Source organism: Periplaneta americana, chromosome 7 (genome assembly GCF_040183065.1).
Source record: "Periplaneta americana isolate PAMFEO1 chromosome 7, P.americana_PAMFEO1_priV1, whole genome shotgun sequence".
Classification (NCBI taxonomy): domain Eukaryota; kingdom Metazoa; phylum Arthropoda; class Insecta; order Blattodea; family Blattidae; genus Periplaneta; species Periplaneta americana.
The window spans coordinates 139,899,066-139,922,899 of record NC_091123.1 but is presented as its reverse complement, the minus strand read 5'-3'; the positions used below and the strand labels follow the sequence as shown (position 1 = coordinate 139,922,899).

The window sequence follows — 23,834 nt, the reverse complement described above, 5'->3', positions numbered from 1 at the left end:
AATCACAGAAACCTGCAGAAAAGTATATTCTATTATCCATGTGCTAAAAAGGATAAATGTTCATCTCCCCTCTTGCTTAAAAATGTCCCTTGTGCAGACACTTGCATTTCCCTATTTCGACTATGCGGACATTTTACTGACTGACCTCTCCAGCGACAACAAAATGAAACTTCAACGTGCTCATAATTTGTGTGTACGTTTTGTAAGCAATGTTCGTAAATATGATCATATTACCCCATCCCTGGAAGCAATAGGTTGGCTTAAACTAGATAAGAAAAGAAATTTACATTCACTTCTCTTTCTCTTCGAAATCTTGAACTCTTCTATTCCTTCGTACCTGTCGTCTCGCTTCACTTATCTTTCTTCCCACCATAATCTGAACACACGCTCTCGTCATGAAACAATACTAACAATACCATCCCATCGCACCTCCTCATACTCATCTTCTTTCACAATAGCCCTGCCAAGACTCTGGAATTCGCTACCTGCTAGCATCAGGGACTGTCGAAATAAAATTGAATTCAAACGAAAACTTACTAGGCACTTGGTCAGTAATTGATTACTTGTAAATAGTTTCTTTAATCTATGACAAAATATTTCAATATTCAGTAACTTCATCACTATACAATTTTGTTATTCTAGATTTAATTTGTAATTCAGTAAATATAAAATATTCTTTGTTTCTCTATGATAAATTATCTAGCTTTAATTATTCAGGTAATCTTTTCGTACTTTGATTTTATTGTAATTGTAAATTTAATACTAACTGTAATATTATTTGTAATTGTAATTGTAAATTTAATACTAATTGTAATTTTATTGTTGATATTGTAGTTGGAATCTCCTGGTAGAGGGGCAGAGAAGACCTGACGGCCTTATCTCTACCAGGTTAAATAAATAAATACTAATACTAATACTAATACTAATACATACATACATACATACATACATACATACATACATACATACATACATACATACATACATACATACTGACAGACTGAAAGACAGATAGACATACAGACGGACAGACATACAGAAGGACATACGGATACACGGTAAATGAGTAGGTGGATAGATATGTAGGTAAGTAGTAGATAGATATGTTAATTAGGTAGGTATTTAGGTACGTATCAATAGGTAGATACGTACAGTAGGTAGATAGCTAGATAAATATGTATGTAGATAAATAGGCTGACGGTAATTAGACAGATAGGTAGATACAAGGCAGACAGTTTGGTAGGTAGGTTGATGGGTAAGTAGACAGATAGGTAGGTAGCTAGATAGGTAGGTAAATAGATAGGTCGGTAACTAGATAGATAGGCAGACTTATAGGTAGGTAGGCAGATAGGTAATTAGCTAGATAGGTAGACTGATAGGTAATTAGGCAGGCAGATAGGCAGGTAGATGGATAAGTAGGTAACTAGAGAGATAGGTAGACTGATAGGTACGTAGGCTGATAGGTACGTAGCCAGATAGGTAGTTAGGCAGGCAGATAGCAAGTAGATGGATAGGTATGTAACTAGACAGATAAGTAGGTAGGCTGATAGGTATGTTGCCAGATAGATAGGTAGGCAGATAGACATGTAGGTAGGCTAGGTAGCTAGATAGATAAATAAGTAGATAAATAGGTACATAGCTAGATAGATAAGTAGGCTGATAGGTAGGTGGCTAGACAGATAGGTAAGTAGATAAATAGGTACGTACCTAGATATGTAGGTAGGTAGCTAGATTGGTAGGTAGGTAGCTAGATAGGTAGGCTAATAAGTAGGTAGACAGACAGACAGACAGACAGACAGACAGGCAGGCAGGCAGGCAGGCAGGCAGACAGGCAGACAGACAGACAGACAGACAGACAGACAGACAGACAGACAGACAGACAGACAGACAGACAGACAGACAGACAGACAGACAGACAGACAGACAGACAGACAGACAGATAGATAGATAGATAGATAGATAGATAGATAGATAGATAGATAGATAGATAGATAGATAGATAGATAGATAGATAGATAGATAGATAGATAGATAGATAGATAGATAGATAGGCATATAGGTAGGTAGGCAGATAGGTAGGTTGGTAGGTAGGCAGACAGGCAGGCAGAAACAGACAGACAGACAGACAGACAGCTACATTAGATATAAATTCTCCTATTTCTGTTACTAACAATGTTTAATAAATATCTTGGCTCTGATTTTGTCGTCTTTAAATCGCACTGACTTTGTCGTCTTTAAATCGCGCTGATTTTGTCGTCTTTAAATCTTGGTACGAAAGTCTGCTTATATAATTCTAGTTTGTATGGCTTCGAGACGCATTTATATCGATTCAAAGTGCTATATCGCTCCAGACATCAAGAGGCGACACGTGAAATAGGTAACTTAATTTTCTTCCTAAATGAAGCAAATTTTGCATGTGAGGGTGACTACTTGAGTTCATGTTATTTTAAGGCTGTATTGCGCAAGAAAATCTCGTTGCCGGCTACAGATTTTACGTATTATAAAAAATCAATGAAGTACGAGCAATTCTTTCCACATTGCCATCACAGATACAATCATTTCATTGTAGTATTCCTTAGATCTTACATCAGCATTTTACCTCTGATATATAGAGCAAATAAAATTTTATACAAAAATATATAATACACAATAAGCAGATTATTTCAGTTTACAAACATAAAAAAATTCATCAGTTAACTAGAAGGTATGAAATTTCGTTAATTCTGTTCCAAGCTTTCTCACTCTGTCCTTCATAGCTTGAATATTATTGAGTACGATATAGCAATTTAAGACCGTAATACACGAATAAAAAATTCCTTTTTTATAAGAGCTTAGGCTAACGGAAGGTAGATGGAAATCTGATTTGTGTCTTCTATTATTGTAACCAAACATTGACATGCATAAACATTTAGATATTGTAATTTACTCGTATAGCCTGATGATGTCAATACGAAAATGTTTGCATAAGATATTTAGAATAAAAGTAAATTATTATATGTTATAATATTTGTTTTTGTAATATTTAGGTAAGTGATTAGATTGATATAGGGGAGAGTCGGATAGTATCTGACATCGGGTAATATCGGACAGTGAGTTTCTTCCATCTACCACACGATGATAGTACCTGATTGACATGGTTACGTTTCTGTGATGTCCCATAGAGAAACGTAACCATGTCATTCAGGTACTACCATATAGTGGTAGATGAAAGAAACGCACTGTCCGATACTACCCGATGTCCGATACTACCCGACTCTCCCCTACATATTTAATTAGCTAAAGTGTTACATAATTTCTGCTTCCCTAGTGGGAATCAAATTGAGATCTTTAAATTAACTATTAAACGTATAAGTTAAGTAACCAATTGCGACATCTTCTGCACAATCTTGAATGTCTAAGTCGTTAAAGGAATTTGCAGTAGAATTTGGATTCTCTACTTCGATTACTGTTTATAATAAATATTCTTATTCCTGGGATATCGCCCGTTTTCATTCTTAACTTTATTCCAAATAGTTTTTATTTTATCATTTTAACTTATTATTATTATTATTATTATTATTATTATTATTATTATTATTATTTCTGCTTATGGACATACCGCGTTGTTGAAAACCTATACATATTTCAAACTGAAAACTGTTAAATCTAATTATTATCTTGATGTTCAATGATGATATTTCTTATCTATTATTTATTGAATGATTTTACTGTATTTTTCCACAACTCTCTCACTTTTACATAACAAGAAGCGTTTTTATTTGTAGACATCAATTTTCTTATTTTATGCACACGGTCCAATTTTGTTACACTAGAACCTTGTCTGCAACCAACTGTTTGTTTTCCATTACGTTGCAGAGTCATCGATAAACATCATACGTCCGTAGCATGATGTCCACATAACACAGAGAAGAGCCACACCTACACTAAATTTAGTTTTAGTAAGAAATATCAGTGTTGTTTACACATGCTCCAGCCAAGCATTCCGAAAATTTCCTATAAAAGTCTTTAAATATTTCCACAACTCCGTAAATAAATTGATGAACATAATTTAGTATTAAAGAAATTGTCTTTCTTTCAGTTTCACGAAGTACATTTGAATTTAAAGTGTTTAAGGGCAAATGTTTGTCAACACTCTTCAGAAATAGACTTTTATCCTGGAACTTGACATTTCCAACGTTCCGGAACTACTTACAGGTTCCATCATCAGAGTAAATAGGTATGATCACTGGGGTTGCCTATTCTGTTGAAGTTGTTGGGTCTGGCTACTCAGGCAACTGAGCAGCGATTCTTCGCTCTTGTTTATGTAAAAAAAAAAAAAACCTGGATGCTGTCAGTGCTGCCATCTGTCGAGTCCTGCATAATCTACTTGCAAGTGAATATGATACGAGCTTTATCTAATAAGCAACTAGCGTTATCTGCAACTAACGAGATACTATCAAGAAAATTATGACGTCAATGGACGAGTTCATATAATAGAAGAGAGTCAACTGACAATGGAAGAGTTTATTATTTATCTGCAAAAGGGTAAATAGAAAAATATTAATTTAATTATTTGGTACATTCTTTTGTCATGGACACAAGACAGTCCAGAACAGCATACATACGTGAATATCGCAATCAAAAGAAAGAACCTCCAGACAGTAAAAATCCAACTGTGTGTCCTTATACAGGGTGCTTCGAGGTAGTGTTACAAACTTTCAGGGATGATGGCGAAGGGCACATGTATCAATTTGAGATAAGTAACCCTGGTCCGGAAATGACCGAGTCGAAAGTTCAAGCAAAAATATTTGTGTGGAAATGAAATAATTTTATTCCTCTGTACACCTTATTTATGTGTATTTATCTGTACATCTTACACATACTGTATTCATCTGACGTTGTTTACGTTGTCTACTTACAGTATTCCATTCAGTGCGCTGTCTGAGGGATGGGGACAGAAAACTACACTAAAGCAATGCAGATAGCGTAATGTGTAACGGACATGGTCGGTCCTGATATGCACGTCTGTAGATAGCAGTGTATGTGTACAAGTTGCAGTGTCCAGTCGATCAGTCCTAGTGAAATGGAGGAGTACACGAGAGCGGAATAAGCAGACCTGATTTTCGAATACGGATGAGCCAATGGGAACAGTAGACAAGCTCACAGATTGTATCGGGGCAAGTACCCACGTAGGACACATCCGGTCCATATCATTTTTCCACGATTGTTCCAAAAGTTAAGGGAAGGAGGGCACGTGGTGCCAAATTACAATTCCATTACCACACAACTATTTTTGCTTATAACTTTCGACTCAGCCATTTCCGGACCATGGTTCCTTTCTCAAATTGATACATTTGCCCTTCCCCATCATCCCTGAAAATTTGTAACACCACCTCGGAAACACCTGTATATACGAGAAAAAAGGAAAGTAATAAGGTAGGAATTGAAGACAATAAAACAACGACGTATGCACGTAATATTTGGGATTCTCTTTCTTTTGATTATACTGTAATTCTGAAACAAAGCATTCTCAGAAATATTATTTATCAGAGGACATTTTAGTCTCACTTTAACCTTACTTATGAAACAGCCATGGATTCTTTAACTCCGTTATACTGTACTAGAGAGAACCAAGCATAAAAATCAGCAAAGATAAACACTGAAATTCTATGAGATAGGCCAGAAAAATGGACATCTGTTTAACATCATAAACTGAGTGCACCTTTCTTTCTAAGAAGCGCCTGGTGTGAAATCACATTGAAAGGGGTGCTTTTTATGAAGGTCCTTTTCAGAACACTGCGTTTCCATTGAAGACAGTGACATGAATGCATTGTTTGGAATGCGAGGTCGACTATTCTTGTGATGTGTTACAAGAGGATCTGTCAGAACGACAGAAATATCACGGACAAGTGCCCCATGCCTTAGGCCGTTTTCTGTCTTCTCCTGGTATAACATCAGCTTTGTGTTAAAGAAGATGGAGAAGCAAACCATCTGTCGGTTAGCAAATATATTGCTCTTTTATTTCTATTTGCTCTTGCAATACAATAGAACTACTTCTTTGAGATAAGTCTCTCGAACAAAATTATAGCTCTAGCTTCCTCTTGCAGTTCATGAAAATATCGTAATTTTCTTCTCATTCAAATAACAACAGTAGTATAACAGCAATGGATTAATTTATTGAGCTTGCTACAACTAAGTGTTCACCACTCGCTGACAATGCCGTCTTATGTAGAGAAAACGAAGCTGCCAAAATTATACACCTACAGCTAGTCCTCGAAGGAAATATGATTAGGCTAATTTTATCACATCATAATCGCAGCGAAGAGCAGACTTAAAATATAATTAGACACCGACGTAGATCTGTCGGTTGAGGCACTTGCCTGCTGATCCGGAGTTGCGCTCGAGCGTGGGTTCGATTCCCCCTTGGGCTGATTACGTGTTGGGTGTTATTCTGAGGTTTTCCCCAACTTTAAGGCGAATGTCAGGTAATCTATGGCGAATGCTCGGCCTCATCTCGCCAAATACCATCTCACTGTCACCAAATGTTATGCTTTATTTAACGACGCTCGCAACTGCCGAGGTATAGCAGCGTCGCCAGTGTGCCGGAATTTTGTCCCGCAGGAGATATTTTTACATGCCAGTAAATCTACTGACATGAGCCTGTCGCATTTAAGCATATTTAAATGTCATCGACCTGGCCCGGGATCGTAACCTCGGGCATAGAAGGCCAGCGCTATACCAACTGAGCCAACCAGGCCGACGTTATCACCAATCCCATCCACGCTAAATAAGCTAGTTGTTGACAAAGTGTCGTTAAATAACCAAGTAAAAATCTAATTAAAATAAATAATAAACACCAAATAGATAAATGGATAAATTAATGATTAAATAAATAGATAACTAAATGAATAAATAAATAAATAAATGAAGAAAAAAGAAAACACACATTATAATGGAGGACAAATATAACTAGATTAATACAAGCAAATTAAGAGAAAGAGGGAGAGAGAAATGTAGTGGAAAGTGAAAGAAAATTTTAACAAATGAAGACTATAAGGACGCAAGGAAAGAAATGAACGCATAAACATTTGAAAAAAAAAAAGTAAAAAAAAAGACCTAATGAAGCAATGGAAGAAAGAATGGCAGTAGTAATTGGAACAGTAGCAGTAGTAGTAGTAGTAGCAGCAGTAGAATCAGTAGACTGTTTAAGAGGTTAGGTACAGCTTAGAGCAGTAAAATTTTGGAAATATTCTAAATTTTTTTCCTCCATTACTGTATATTTTACGGGCTATTCCATATGAAATCGATCAGTAAAAAACCTCGCATTTTTTAATGCTCTAATTGTTTCCCTTTTTATACAAGTTGCTGAGAACAGTGCATTTTCAAAAATATACTATCGAAAGTCAAACGGTTTTCGTACTATTGAGCGACAAATTTAGCATATTTTATATAAACAAGCCTCTTTCAGCGCTCAGAACTCTGGAACCATTTACTGCAGAACACTGAACGGGAGCTCATTTTGAAGCTGACATTTGGTAGGTTATGTTAAGAAGTAATCCTTATTTTTATTGTATACAGAGAGACAGATAATCTGATTTTACTTACTTTTAGGCTTTTTGCCAATTTGTAAAAATGTAAAAAAATATTGAGAAAAAACCTTGCATTGTTAAGAGGGACTTCGGCATTGTTTGCTTAGTGGCTCGGCAATAACATCACGTGCTTGTCTCCTGGCCTCGCTTGTTTCGGCTAGCTCCCGTCTCACAGTCAGCCGGTTACTTCACGCGCGTACTATTTATTCTCTTTATTTGATATTTTCAATACTTTCTTATCAACGGTACACCAGTAAAAAATATGTGTTTATTTGTACTTTCAATGCGGAATCTAACTATATATTTAAAAAATATTTTTTCGTGGTCAAAGGCGTCTTAATGAAGAAAAATCTAAATCTCTCCATTTCCATAAAAAGTAAGAAAAACTGTTTACATGTCAATATAAACTTTAATTTCTCAGCATCAAAATAAACCATGATTTTGATCATTGGGTGAAAGGGTTTCGGAGCCACAATAGTTTAAAGTTGCTAATTTTATGAAAATACGATAAATTTAAATATTTTTAATTTAAACAATATGAAGTTCTGATGCCTCAAACTTTGCACAAAGCATTATATCACAGTTCTCTACGTACAAAAAAAAAGTTTCATTGTATTTAAAAATTGCAAGGTCAATTTTCTCTATATTTTGGGTTATTTGAGATGGAATAGCCCGTACAATAATTAAAATTAGTATGTATAAAACATTTTCCTAGCTATATGAAAAAATTATTTTCACGATTTAAAAAAAATATTTACATTCTTTTCTTTTTAAATTCAATTCACTGTGCAGTGATGAAGCGTTTCCCACATAACTCAAAAACTATCCAACATTCTGTGGTGACATTTCTTGTGTGTATTAATGCATGCCATATCTACAATATGATGCAAGATCTCTTCTCTATCTTTGATAGATTGTCTGATAAAAAATAAATTCATTTTACAAAATGGTCAAATATCAGTATTTTCTTCTAACACAAAATAAAAAAATACATTATTTATTAAGGAATGTAGTTGAAAGAGCATGATATTGTAAACATGAGTTTCAGCAATAAAAGAAAAGAGAGAGAACATAAAAAACTAAGAAGTTTATGAGTTATGAGGAAAACGCTTCATCACTGCACAGTGAACTGTACATTTTGAATTTTGAAAAAAAAAAATATATATATATAAATAATTTTTTTAAATTGTAATTTTTTTTATACAGCAGAGGGACAGTGTTTTACACATACCAATTTTCATTATTGTACACGATACGATAATGGAGGAAAATAATGTTGAATATTTCTAAAAATTTTACTGCTGTAAGCTGTAACTAACCTCTTAATGACGCTTTCAACTGTAACGGTTACTTAGAGTCGAAATTCACTGTGGGTAAGGAATCGTCGACGAATTTTGCGTGGGACTCCTCTATCAAGGATTCGGAATGCAATCAGTTCAATATATTTGGCTAATATAGCGAATTAAAAGGATGATGAATACAGGGGATATGAATTATAAAATATTAAAAAGAATGCTGTCTTTGTACAACTACGCCTATATAAAATTTATAAAAGAAATAACATCTTGAAACAAAACTATTAATTTTCAATAGTAACGTAAATTGTGTTCTTCTATACCCATATCTGCAGTAAAAACAGAAAATAAACAACGAATTATATTCTATAAACAGATGTCTCCGGTAAGTCCTAAATATCAGCTGGCCTGACACAGCCACAAAAGAATATTATGGAAAGCACAAACGAAACCTAGATCATGGAACAAGTTCTGAGACGGAAATGGAACTAGATAGAACATATGCTAAGAAAGGTCAACTGGAAAGAAAAAGCACTAGACTGAAATGCATAAGAAAAAGAAAGAGAGAAAAGCGAAAATGATTTTGGAAAGAACAGCGAAAAAAAGGATTAAAGAAGATAGACAAAATATGGAAAGAGGTCAAATGCATGAGCAGAAACAGGACAGAGTTCTTTACTACGATACGGGACCCACACCTCTTCTTCTTCTCCTCCGAAGGAAGACACTAAAAGACTTTATCGCCATTCAATATCCTTCTATCGCCCTTGGTCGGGTTTACACTCGCGAACTTCCATATCCAATGCTAATATGGTGATCAACAGACCTTACAGGACGACAGGAAGAAAGAAAGACGAAAGAAATTGAGAAAGGTAAATAATTAGAAAAAGGGAAGAAGGTAAAAACAAATAAATGCTGAAAGTACTGCAGACGGAAAATAAATTACGAAAAAAAAATATTTTGTGTAACGGCAAGGCCCTTAACTTGCCGTTATTCGCCCCGACTTTAATATACCAGCGTAGCTCTTAGATATTGTTAGTGCCGAGAATCGCAGACCACTTAGTTCGTTAGAAACTAGGTCTATTCAGAGTGCATCACAGACGATGGATCGACATTGTACTCTTAACCCAGATAAGACTGACGTCCTACATATAGGACACCGGACGTTTCACACAAATATGATAATAACATTGACTATGACAGACTAAATATAAGAAAAAAAAATTGGAGGCAATTTATAACACATAAGGATTATGGTATCGTGATTGCCGACTATGAAAATCTTAAACAGCAATGTTAAAAAAATAAAACGTCCGGGTCCTATATATAGGACGTCAGTCTTATCTGGGTTAATGAACGACGATGATGAATTAACGGTATAAAGAAGAAGAAAATGAAATGATGTTACAAGAGGAATTAAAAACGAAATAAGTGAAAGAAAAAGAAAGTGAAATGAAAAGAAAAGAAGAACAATTAAAAGAAACAATAAAAAACAAATAAAAGAAGTGAAAAGGAAGTAGAGGAAAAGAATGAATTTCTAGCACATTCCTCCTACATAAAGTCACAATGAAATGCGCACTGCTACTTCCGAAAAGTTGGCAACCTCTGAACTAAAACAAACTGCAGTACGACAGTGTTCATCCCCTCTAATTTAATTAATGAACGACTGGCAATAACGATGTTTACAATTTTACATTAAGTGCAGCTCACTGCAGTTTACAGAGACAAAAAATAGCAAACTATAAAACGTTTCTTTCATTCAATGTTGCTATAGAGACGTTAGTAGATTTACTCCAGTAATACAACACTTGAACACAAGGAACACTGTTCGAGCCAGTAGGAGGCAAAGCCATGCAGAGTTATCTTCTGTCATGCGATACTATGAAAGCTTGAATTTCAATTTTCATTTGGATTTAAACATCACTCCATGTCAGTCATGCTAATTTCAGATTTTAAACCTGACAGTAGACGAACAGATGACGGTGATGTGTTGTTGTAATATGACGTCAGCAGAGCGACAGGTTTCTCCGGAAGCAGTAGAGAAAAATCATGCATAAAGTACACCCAACTCATTCAGGGAGTTGTTTGAGCCAAACAATCGCTTATGTTTTATTTCGTTTCTGTTTCTAAACACCGTAACTGATTATTACCAGACCTCGGATTTTTAGGCTCGTTTAGCGTAGGCTGCAACATACATTCTTTAAAGCGCCTAGTTTTAGGGAATATCGTCGCTCGAGAGTTTCTCGTGTTGCATACATGTAGGGATTTTCATATAAAATTGTTGCAACCTATCCTATTCGAGTCTAAAAATCCGAGGTCTGTTGATTACACTGGTATTAGTTGTCTGCCGTGTCTCTGTTTGAGCGTTAACACGCTGGTCTTTCACCTAGATGGCCAGGATTCGAAAACCGACCTAGTCGTGTTAGAATTTATGGTGGACAGAGCAGACTCTCTACAATTTTTCTCGGGGTACTCCCTTTTCCTCCTTTAATTCCACCAACACTCTCCCCTCATTTCACGTATCACGTATCGATACGTACTTAATACAAGACAGAAATATTCATGCGCACGCCTACTGATCCGGAGCTGCTCTGGCGCTCTGGCGTGGATTTGATTATCTGTTTGGGTTTTTTTCTGAGAATTTCTCCGCCATTAAGGCGAATGTCATAATCTACGGAAAATCCTAGGCTCATCTCGCCAAATACCATCTTGCCATCACCAATTCCATCGACAAAGACAAGTAGACCTGCAGTTCAATTTTACTGCAAAATACCCCAAAATTAATTAGTACATCTGAGGAAAACCTCGGAGAGAAAGCAGATAAGTTGAGTCTTCTTTAAGGCCACGCTAGTCGGCTAGTTTTGGTGATTGCAATGAAGGATATTTCGTACATAATAAAACTCGTCTCCAGACAAGGAGTGCAAAACTCTGGAAGTTGTGTTGTCAACAATGCAAAACTTCAGAATTATTGTTTCAAACATCGCAAAAATGAAATATAAGGATTTCAAGAATAGGCAAATAATTATGTTGTCTATTGACTCTGTAACATTGCTGCATAATCCAGCAATATAGGATTCAAAATAAAAATATCGTAGCAGGATAACGATAAGTTGCTCCTTGACTTGACAGGGTTTGAATTCACTGACTGAGTGACTTGGCCCGTTTTGTTGCACGACCCTATATTCTGTAATACTATGACGTGGCCTATTTTGTAGTAAATTCTTGTTTCGCCAGACAGAGATACACTACTACTTTCAGTTTATAATTGTTTATGCTCTCATTTTCTTAAATGTTGTGACGTCCGGTTTTGGCACTTGACGCCTTATATATTCTGCGTGATTGCTTCCTGTAAACATTTATCTGTGCATGACGTTACACACTTGCAGTTGTTAAGGTTATTACGTCATGCTCTCAGCATATTAGTTGCGTAACAGCGTATTCCGAATCTCACCGAACCGGTGGACAACAATGACGTCACGCTGCAGCGAAATAGGAACAAAACTGCTGGAAGGTTCGATGGCTATCATAGCAGCTGTACAAGTTGTTGTCTGTGATACGCTAGCAAGATTTTGTGAAATTTTCGTACGTCATCTCGTTCAAAGAAAAGAGAGCATAAACAATTTATTTCTTGAACCAGTAGTAATAACTGGTCCGTTGACATGTTCGCTCATATGCCATTAACTTATTGTTTTTACGTTGTGCTCATTACAAACAATACAGCAGAACACACCGCCATGACACAACAGTGCACGATGTCATTCGTCTGCTAATTCCCGCCCTATACAAGAACCAATCAGATTCACTGATGGCGGCTGATGGATACTGCCACCACCTCAGCAAGCTGATGGAACCGGTGCGAAACCGGTGGAGCATCAGTGACGTCACCGTTGAAATTCGGAACACCGTGATGACAGATTTCTCAGCGCTGAGAATCGGAATAGGCTCTAAGAGCGAATCAAAAGAGACTGCTTTTTTGAAAAAGTTATATTTGTTACCGTATTACACTCGCAATATGTCCCGATTCATCTTTTACGGTTTAGTCTAGCAAGCGGTAGGAAGTCTGTAAAAGCATGAACAGTATTACATGTTTTTGGTTTATTGTTTAAACAACCTACAATTTTATTCTAGGAATGAAATAAACATCAATTTTTTGTAGCGTCAATGTTAAGCGAAAATCTGTCCGCTTCATCCTAGTGACTCTCGAACAATAAAGATATTCAACGTTAAAAAGAATTTACATGTTTGCAGATCTAAAATTCCTTCTCGGAATTATCGAGGCTTCTATGAGTGTGATAACTGCAAACAGTTTATTTGGTTTCGCATGGCGAGTCGCCTGACTGTTCTGTTTAACATTTGGTTGTACGCAGATTTCAACTTAAAAGAAATAATCAGATTTCAGTTCATCACAAATCTCACAGGCCCTATTTATTTACAAAGTAACTATTGAATCTGAACACGTGTTGTGGGCAGACACTGCTCGCTTTTCTTCTCAATTCTCATTTCGGATTTCAAATAAATCATATGCATAGCAGTAACAACAGGAATGTCAGTCCTACGTGTTTGCCGTCTTCAACTTCAAGGTAATATTCCTCGTATACACGTTTGTTAGAGCTATAGGCCCGTATTCAAGAACGTCACTTCAGTTTCACTTCGTCTTCGCTCCTTCAAATCAGTCGTTAATCATAATAAAGTGAACAGCCGGATCCGTATTCAGAGGTAGTGCTTATACTTTCCATGACAGAGTCAAATGCAGGCTAAAAATCAGTCTGGTTATTATTTAACCCCCTAAATCAGTTTTTCAAAGTCGAGACGTAGAAAAATGTCTTCTCGCGCCGAAAAACTTTGTTCGAGATGTAAATGTGTCATTTAGAGTTATTTTATCATTAGAAGAATTTTAGTTCCTAGAAATTAATCTGTTTACTTAACCCTCTAAATGATTTTTCCAAAATCGATACGCATTCTCGTTGTTCGAGATGTTAGATTTATTTTCTTACGAGTAGAGTATTAGTTCCTAGAAATTGATCGTTTCTTTAACCCCCTAAATCTGTTTTTCCAAAGTCGAGACGTAGGAAAATGCGTTCTAGGGCCCAAAAACGTTGTTCGAGATGTAAATGTGTCACTTACAATTATTTTATTATTAGTAGAGTATTAGTTCCTAGAAATTGATCGTTTCTTTAACCCCCTAAATTTGTTTTTCCGAAGTCGAGACGTAGGAAAATGCGATCTTGGGCCCAAAAACGTTGTTCGAGATGTAAATGTGTCACTTACAATTATTTTATTATTAGTAGAGTATTAGTTCCTACAAATCAATTTGATTATTTAATTCCCTCAATGAGATTTTTCAAAGTCGAGACATAGCAAAATTACTTCTCACTCCCAAAAACCATCTTCGAGATGTAAATGTGTCGCTAAGACTTATTTTATTATCAGTAGAGTATTAATTTCTAGAAATAAATTTGATTATTTACACATGCTTACATAATTAACACGAGTAAGATTGCCATTTAATCAATTATTGATTATTTAATTCCCACAATGAGTTTTTTCAAAGTCGAGATGTAGCAAAATGCGTTCTCGAGGTCGAAAAACGTTCTTCAAGATGTAAATGTGTCACTTAGATTTATTTTATTATTAGTAGAGTATTAGTTCCTAGAAATCAATTGGTTATTTAACTTTGTAAATGAATTTTAACAAAGTCGAGATGTAGCAAAATGCGTTCTCGAGGTCGAAAAACGTTCTTCGAGATGTAAATGTGTCACTTAGATTTATTTTATTATTAGTAGAGTATTAGTTCCTAGAAATCAATTGGTTATTTAACTTTGTAAATTAATTTTAACAAAGTCGAGACGTAGCAAAATGCATTCTCGCACATAAAAACGTTGTTCGAAATTTAAACGCGATGTAAATGTGTGATAGATTTATTTTATTATGAGTAGAGTATTAATTCCTAGAAATCAGTCTGGTTATTTAACTCCCGGAACAGTTTTTCCAAAGTCGAGACGTAGAAAAATGCGTTCTCGCGCCAAAAAAGCGCTGTTCGAGATGTAAATGTGACACTTCGATTTATTTTATCATTAGTAGAGTATTAGTGACTAGAAATTAATCTGTTTATTTAACCCTCTAAATGAGTTTTTCCAAAATCGAGACATAGCAAAATGCGTTCTCGCTCCCAAAAACTTTCTTCGAGATGTAAATGTGAGCTTAGATTTATTTTCTTATTAGTAGATTACGTGGTTCCTAGAAATCAATCTGATTACTTAACTTCCTAAATGAATTTTTCCAAAATTCGAGACGTAGCAAAATGCATTCTCGCACCCAAAATCGTTGTTCGAAATTTAAATATGTCACTTTCAAAGTCGAGACGTAGCAAAATGCGTTCTCGCGCCAAAAAACATTGTTCACGATGTAAATGTATCACTAATATTTATTTTATTATTGGTAGAGTAATAGTTCCTAGAAATCAATTTTGGTTATTTAACCTCCTAAATGAGTTCTTTCAAAACGGAGACATAGTAAAATGCGTTTTAGCGCCCAAAAAAATGTTGTTCGAGATGTATGTATGTCACTTAGATTTATTTTATTATTAGTAGAGCATTAGTTGTTACAAATCAATCTGGTTATTTAACCCTCAAAAGTCGAGACGTAGCAACATCGAGATCTTGTGTCCAAGAACAGAAAGTACATAAAAATTCCTAGGCTCGTTTTCAAGATAAAATTGACAAATACACAATAACTGCTCATTCAGTGGTATTTGATTGATTGATTGATTGATTGATTGATTAAAATAATTTTGGTACTTAGTGTCTACGTTAATTAGACAACCATATTTGTTTCCCGCGTTTGGAGAGCTCATTAATCTGGTATTAAGTTGTGTTGTTAATGTGTGTCGTAAGGGCACAATAATAAACAGTATGGAACATGACATCAATTCATTATCTATCCAACAGAGTCAAAAGGATTATGTATTATGTGCCTTTGTAGTTACCGACAATTCAGGTCTTCTCTTTGTTTAATACAAATTCATGTAATGTAATTAATACCACTTGGTCTATAGTTTATTTGGTAGCATAGTGAAAGTTCATGCAATTTCGCTTAGCAACGACACAGAAAAAAGTGAAACGCTTTCAAATTTTGTCTAAAATGTAAAGAACCCAAGGAATGATTTTTTTTAGTAAATCGGTAAGCGAAAATAATGTCTCAGTAGCGTAAGAAGAAGTGTACATAAATACAAGAGACTGGGAATATGGAACACCAATTAGATTCTTGTGTATTTCAATATATTGACTGCAATTACAAATATAGAATGCATATACTTATATTCATATATGAGGTCTCATTGAATAATCAAGACTACTATTTTTGTGTTAGTAGTCAACATGCATATAGCTATTTGAGCGCTGAGCGCTCTTTCCAATTGAGCTATGCCGGGACACGATCCACGGTGCCGGCCGAACTTTCCTCATTATATCGTCAATGACCTACTACCTGCATTTTATACATATATGTCATATATGCAGGCGTGCATATTTAAATGACTTTACGGCCATATTCAACAACAGTTTCTGAATACTGTTAACATTGAAATATACTTATATTCATATATTCATATATGAGGTCTCGCCATCCTCATACAGATCTCTGCTGATTTCGTCCGCTGGCACTCAATTGTTAGTTGAAGGTAAATCATCAGACTCGCTTCTTTATATCAATTTCAAATGGTTTATATAGTCTATTTTTTAATTTGAATTAGCTGCTGTAAATACCATCTTAAAGAACAGATTATGCCAGTCTTACATAAATTAATCGCAATTATGTCTCCACTTACACACACACACACACACACACTGTCTTCCGAATTCCTCTACAGTCTACCTACTTCTGTACTTTCGTACACTTGCTCTAGGCAGCCTTATTTCATCTAGTAGTGCATAATATCATAAACATTGCTAAACTGAAGTACAATTCACTTGTTTAGGAGTAAGGAACATGTTGTAGAGTGATTCTGTAGTGCGCGTTACTTGTACAGTGCGATCGAAAAGTTCCTCCGCAGCTCTATTAGCACTAGTAACCCTAGAATACAACCCTGTAGAAAGTTGACACTCCCCCATTCATTCCGGTTTGACAACATCACGACCCCAGTCCATCACATGCTTAGCGGTCAGTGGTGCCACTTGAATTCTCTGCCTAGTGGATTCTTGGTTACACAATACTGCGGAGAGATTTCTCGATCGCACTGTATTTGTGAGCAGGATATCTACTGAATGATACGTGACGTAATGTATACACCGTGCAAACTTATACTCATTCCAATCTTGTGGAACTAAGAAAACGGTCTTTAGTGATGTCCTACTAGAGTTATAATATAGAGTAACAGTTCCATCTTTCAGGAGGACAACGTGGTGGTACAGAATAATTATTGCATTTCTCTTCCTCTTCTTCTTCCTGGTCTATCAGAGATATATATTTGCTTGGACTATTCTCGTTTTTGATTAACTTCCCCTGGTATATGTTGTGAAAGACATTCCAAGCATTCCACAGCGTCAGCAACAACTAGTACAAAAGCCAGGGAAAGTATGGAATGCACTCCCACTTTCGGGGATCTGTGTCAGGATCATTACACCTAGCCTGCAATTCCTCATCTTGCACTTTGCGGTAAAATATTTGTCTTAGAATTAGATGGGAGAAGCAATAAGAGACGGTGGTGTTAGGAAATGCTGTAAGGGATGCATAGATAATTGTTACCTCAAAGTCAGCAATTAATCTTGCTGGCGCGGCAGTGTGAACTGCATACAGAGTCGTTCTGCTTCATTTCTGATTGCCTCGAACATCGTCAGACACAACCTCGCAGTTTTTATGATAGCAATGCATAAACAGAACCCTTCCGATAACACACATACTCTCTCAGAAGTAATTTCTTTCAACCTCTTTCTGAAGTAAGAATCAAACGTCGCCGGACATCTCAGCGACACAAAATTTTACAATTTTTAATATATAACTCCAAATACTGTTTCATAAAACTTAAAATTTTAGCATAAAATTCTAAATAATGTTTCCATTGTTACTATTTCAGTGTTGCTCTTCTGTTGCGAAAGAGGTATGATGGGGAAAAATATACAGTATTATGAGATAAAATGGTATTTGGAAAATAGGCCTATGTTTTGGAAAGAACAGCGGCTGGGAAAAAATTTGTGAAAAAACTTGTCATTGGCAAAAAAAAAAACAATTACATTGGGAAAACTGTCCATGAACGCTTTTGTGTAACTGCTATCAAATGTGTTTACCGGAGATTTCGCATAGCCTATATATAGTAGGCCTAATTCATATTACCTCATGTCTCTGCGAATTATGCCAATTGAAAGTGAGTTAAAGTTTGTACATTTTGAAACGTAATTTTCTTAATGACGAGTTTCAGACATACGTTCATAGAATATTTTCGACTTAAAATAACCTCACTAACATCTTTATAAGTTATGATCCTTTGGCCATCGAGTCACTGGAAACTCTATTTTGGTATCGTGTTACATATGTTATAATAATATATTAATTATACCCTAGAATGGAACAAGGAACTGGTCACCCTACCCAACTCCATTATCTCCTGACTTAATTGTCTCATGAGAGATGTCTTATTGGTGTCACTTATGAGGTTCAAACCTGTCTTCGGAAAGTTGACTAAACAAACAATGGAGCAAAATGAAACCATAGGATCAATATTATTTCTGTGTGTTCTTGACAGAGGAGCCATCTTTAATCTTGAATACATTATTATTATTATTATTATTATTATTATTATTATTATTATTATTATTATTATTATTAGGTTAGGTTTAGTTTACTCAAGTTACTTTTAGTTTCTTTACTTAATTCTTGGGCCCTTCCCAATTTTGTTTCAGATCAGGTTTAGTCTACCCAGGCTACTTTAAGTTTCTTTATGTGATTTTTGGATCCATCGGCTTTTGTTTTAGATTATGTTTGGTTTTCCAGGTTACTTTTATTTTTGGTTCCATCGAGTTTTTAGGCTAGGTTAGTTTTCTCAGGATAGGCGTACTTTTAGTTTCTTTATGTGATTTTTGGGTACATCCGTTGTTATCTTAAGCTAGATTAGCTTTTCTCAGGTTATTTTTAGTTTCTTCATGTGATTTTTGGGTCAACTGATTTTTGTTTTAGGTTAGATTTTATATATTCATGCTACTTTTAGTTTCTTTAAACAACTTTTGGGTCCACCAGTTTTTATTTTAGGTCAGATTTGGTTTCCTCGTGTTACTTGTAGCTTCTTCACTTGATTTCTGGGTTCACTGATTCTTTTCTGATTAGGTTTTCTATACTCATGCTACTTTTAATTTCTTTATCTGATATTCGGGTCTATCAGTTTTTGTTTTAAACTAGGTTTGGTTTTTTCATGTTACTTTTAGTTTTCTTATGTGATTTTGGATTCACTTTTTTAGGTTAGTTTCGTATAATTAGGCTATTTTTACTTTTTTATGCTTTCTAGATAAATCGGCTTTTGTTTTTGGCTAGCTTTGGTTTTCTCAAGTTTTTTTGCTTCTTTACGTGATTTCTGGATCCACTGATTTTTTTTTTTATTCAGGTCAGGTTTGGTATACTCAGGCTTTTAGTTTCTTTGTGTGATTTTTGGGTAAGCCGATGATTTTTTCTTCCAATTTTTGCTTTAGGTTAGGTTTGCTTTTCTCAGATTACTTACGTTTCTTTACTATGTTTGGGTCCATCGATGTTTGCTTTAACATTAGGTTTGCTTTTCTCATGCTTCTTTAGGCTTTAATTATTATTAAAGATGTATTCTCTAGGACCAAAAAAAAAGTCTTTACATAGATTCTTTTGGCTTCTTTACTTTGTATTTTGTTTTGCTTATGTCAGTTTTAATTTTGCTCCACTTTTGTTTCAGTTTATTACTTTCAGATGGCAGCACTTGTTTCTCTTTTGATATGCCACGTCGTTTCACGTGCTATACCATTAGTTTGTTACAATACACCTATCATCGTCGATGACGGGAATCGAATCTGGTGCTACTTGATTTGTATTTACCCATGTTGCTATTGAAACTGCAGACGAGAAAAATAAAATTTGTTTAACATTAATGTTGCATACGTGCAGTAACTGATTATGTAAATTATTTACAAAATTTAGCATACAGACCATACAAAACATAGCTCGCGGGTATGAAGGTTCTATTTCCGTTGCTGTCATGGCGATGTTGTAGTTTGACGTCACAGACTGCATGTGTATAGCCGACAGCTCTGTTTGTACTCACCCTCCCTCGAAACAAACTTCCCTGCGCTGTTAAACGATTCCACTTAACAGGCATAGCATAGGTACACGAGTACACGCCCACATGAACGTCTTCTTAAACATTTACTTAAATGACGGTTGACGTGCCTGCGATGTTAACAAAATTATTTTTTGCTTTTTTCGTGTATAAATCGTAGACTTAAAAAATAGAAGTTTGCTATTCCATTGACGAGACTCGGAGAATTTTAAAGAGAAGAAAGCCAAGAAGATATAACCTATTAAATACAAAAGTGGAATAAGCCTCTAATTAAGCATTAGTTCACGAGACACAACGTCTTCAGCCTTACACGTCCGTGCAGTCTTGATTGTCTGTTAGTTGCCAATCTTTCACCGTCATCAGGAGTCGAATTCGAGACTTAGGAAAAAATGTCGCTAACGTATAACGCGATGCTGTAATGACGCCTATACCGAGTTGTGAATTTTAAAAGCAGTTTCTGAAACATCTAGGTCAGAGCAATTTTAAAGGTTATTTATGATACAAGTTCGTAAAGTCTCTCATTTTGGCACAAGTTTCACAAACACACGAGGGCAAAAAATATAACTTTACGAATTTGTATAATGCAATGATTTTTTACGATAGCATAAATTTACATTAAATAAGTATTTCAAGTTGAAAGGGTGTCAGATCACGATTTCACGGCCTTCTAAACGCAGAACCATTAAGAAATAAATATCTATGAAATTACAGTCTGTTTTATTCATGATCACGATTTCATGGCCGTCTAAACCGGCCATATCGGATATAATCAACAAAGCGGTTAGGAAAAGTTGAATGTTGAACCTTGTAGCAATGAGTAGCCTACTATAGACGTAACTTCAGAATAATACGGGCTAAACTGTAAATAATATGAACGTTAAATTTATTACTTATTTGTCTCTCGTGTAATACTTACGCCGTTAAATATGCAGGTAATGCAATAATTTCTTACTGAATTAAATTTGTACACTGAATATTGCATTTTCTTTGCCAGTGCGTAAAGTGATTGCTTACTTTTTTACGCACTCGTGTTTTAAAGGCTCATTTTATATAGTGATAACTGTGGGTAAAATGCAACTTTACGCATTATCGTACAAATTAGTAATATGCGTTACAAGAGCGGTATGTTGAAGTTTTCATGTTCGAGGAAAAGTTTGAAAAAGCGAAACGTAGTTGAGCTTTTTTAATTTCCGAGAATTGAAAGAAAACATACCGCTGTGTATCGTACATTATTTTGTCCGAAGATCGTTTATTACATACCTGAAAGAGGAATTTCTAATTAGTTGCAATGAAATCGCCATCTTGGTTTCTGTTCAATAACGGCAAATTTGCAAAACAAAATTATCTATCTTCAACATTGTTGCTTTAAAATGTTTTCTGTGTTTACTATACTCCAGCAGGCCGTGATATACGTCTGTCTTTTTTTTCCCCAGTCTATGATGAGTCTGGAATCTTGTTGATTTTTTCACGGCTTCCTTAATGTTACTTGCATCACGAATGCAGTAACTTTAGTGGAGTTGTAGAGTTTACTTATTTTGTGCAAATATTTAAAAACAATAATTAACAGTGCAATTTAGGTGAAATTACAGTAGTAAGTTTCCAATTTATAATTATTACTATATTGAACGTCTCTAAAAATAATATATTAAAAGCCTAAAGCAGTAAAATCAATATGTCACTTAAGCAGTAAGAAGAGGGAAATTGTTATGTGTTGGGAATACTGAATGTGGAATTTTAGACTTTCCGCGGATTGGTTTTGTGCGGAAACCAAGCAAATACGCACGATCTCGCACAAAAGTATTTTTCGGAACTGGCTCTTCACCAGCCAGCATAGTTCAATAGCTTACGTTGGATTTAAGGGACAATGGAACCTATAGCTTCTTTTAGAAAGGAAATGAAACCGATAATACATGTCAGAGATTTATGTCAAAAAATTCTGTCCCAAAATCAGACCGCTTCTGACAAATTCTTCATTTCCATCCTTATAAATTGCACATGTATGTCTACATACTATACAAGCTTACTGAAACAGCGGTGTTCGCGTATTGACCAATCTTTCCTGCAGCATGTTTTATTCAGTGATAAATGTCTATCATTTCTGGATGGGTATGGTCGTATACAAAATGCGCGCTACTAGTACAAAGAAAGCCCAAGATGGATGGAATACGTGAATCCAATAAATCTAGCGCTCAAAAATAATGGTATGGTGTGGAATATTAGGCTATATGATTGTGAGATATTTTTATGCAAATGTGAATCAATATACATTTGGCGAATTGTTGGGTAGCATTGTATTGTACTTTCTATACGATTCACCACTGTATAAACGGATAAGCGATCCGAAGTTGCGCTCGGGCGCGGTTTCGATTCCTGCTTGAGCTGGTAGGGTTTTTTCCCAGAGGTTTTCCAAAACTGTAAGGCAAATGTCAGCTAATCTATGGCGAATCCTCGGTCTCATCTCGCCAAATAACATCTCTCTACCTCCAATTTCAGAGACGCTAAATAATCTAGTAGTTCACACAGCGTCGTTAAATAAAGTAGAAGAACAACGGATGAGAATATGGTTTCAACTAGTTGAGGCCACAGTACTTTATGCTATGACAGTTCGTGAGAAATATTTTTCTTTTTCTTCTTCGTCTTCTCCACTTCATGTATTAGGCAGCTGCCTGTTCCGACTTCAGAGTTGATCTCGCCAACACTTTTTGGGTCTTCCTACATCTTTCGCGCCCATTGGTTTGTATTCAAAAGCTAATTTAGCGAGTCTTATATCTGAAATTCTATTTATATGTTATAACCACTTGTCACGTTAATCTTTTATTTGATCTTTTATGACATATCTGTTTAGTGCCTTCCTTATTTCTTGATTTCTTAATTGGTCTAGTATTGTGCATCTTTTTCTACTTCTCAGAAATCTCATTTCAAGATAAATTAAAAAATATATATTAGGTATGCAGTGGATTGGACGAGTTGTGGCCTTCACGGTCACCAGACGTCACAACTCTAGATATTTTTCTATGGTGATATGTGAAACAGACAGAGCCCTTACTTATAGATGGACTGAAACAAAGGATCACCCATGCTATCCCACATATTCAACAAGCAACACTTTTAAGAGTAACAGAGAAATGTCAGGATCGAGTTGGACACTCTCTTCAAGTAAATGGAACACACATCGAACATTAGCGGTACAGCACTGTGCAGTTGCACTTAGAACAATAATATTTACATACAAACCTAATTATGTTTTTTTACTTGGTTATTTAACGACGCTGCAACAACTACTAGGTAATTTAGCGTCGATAGAATTGGTAATAGCGAGATGGTACTTGACGACATGAGGTAGAGAATTCTGCCATAGATTACCTGACATTCGCCTTAAGCTTGGGAAAAACCTCTGATAAAACCCAACCAGGTAATCAGTCCAAATGGTGATCGAAGTCAAGCTCGAGCACAACTCTGATCGGCAGACAAGCACCTTAGCCGACTGAGCTACGCTGGAGGCTAATTATATTTACCTCAAAGTCATGCAATGTAATAATGTTTTGCTGTGCGATATTTCATGGTACAAATTTGATTACTAATGACAGGCAGATTATGAAATTTCATATTCTAAAACATGTCTGCTAGCGGTATGGAAACAAGGACTGCTACGATTCACGATATGTAGAATTAAATTAACACAAACAATCA

At 35.5% G+C, this 23,834-nt stretch overlaps 1 protein-coding gene across 2 annotated transcripts in view; it reads right to left on the bottom strand.

Moving 5' to 3' along the window:
* Window positions 1–23,834, bottom strand: part of LOC138703488 (uncharacterized) — a 349,295-nt gene that overhangs the window by 195,799 nt on the left and 129,662 nt on the right. The gene's annotated exons all lie outside the window — the stretch shown is intronic.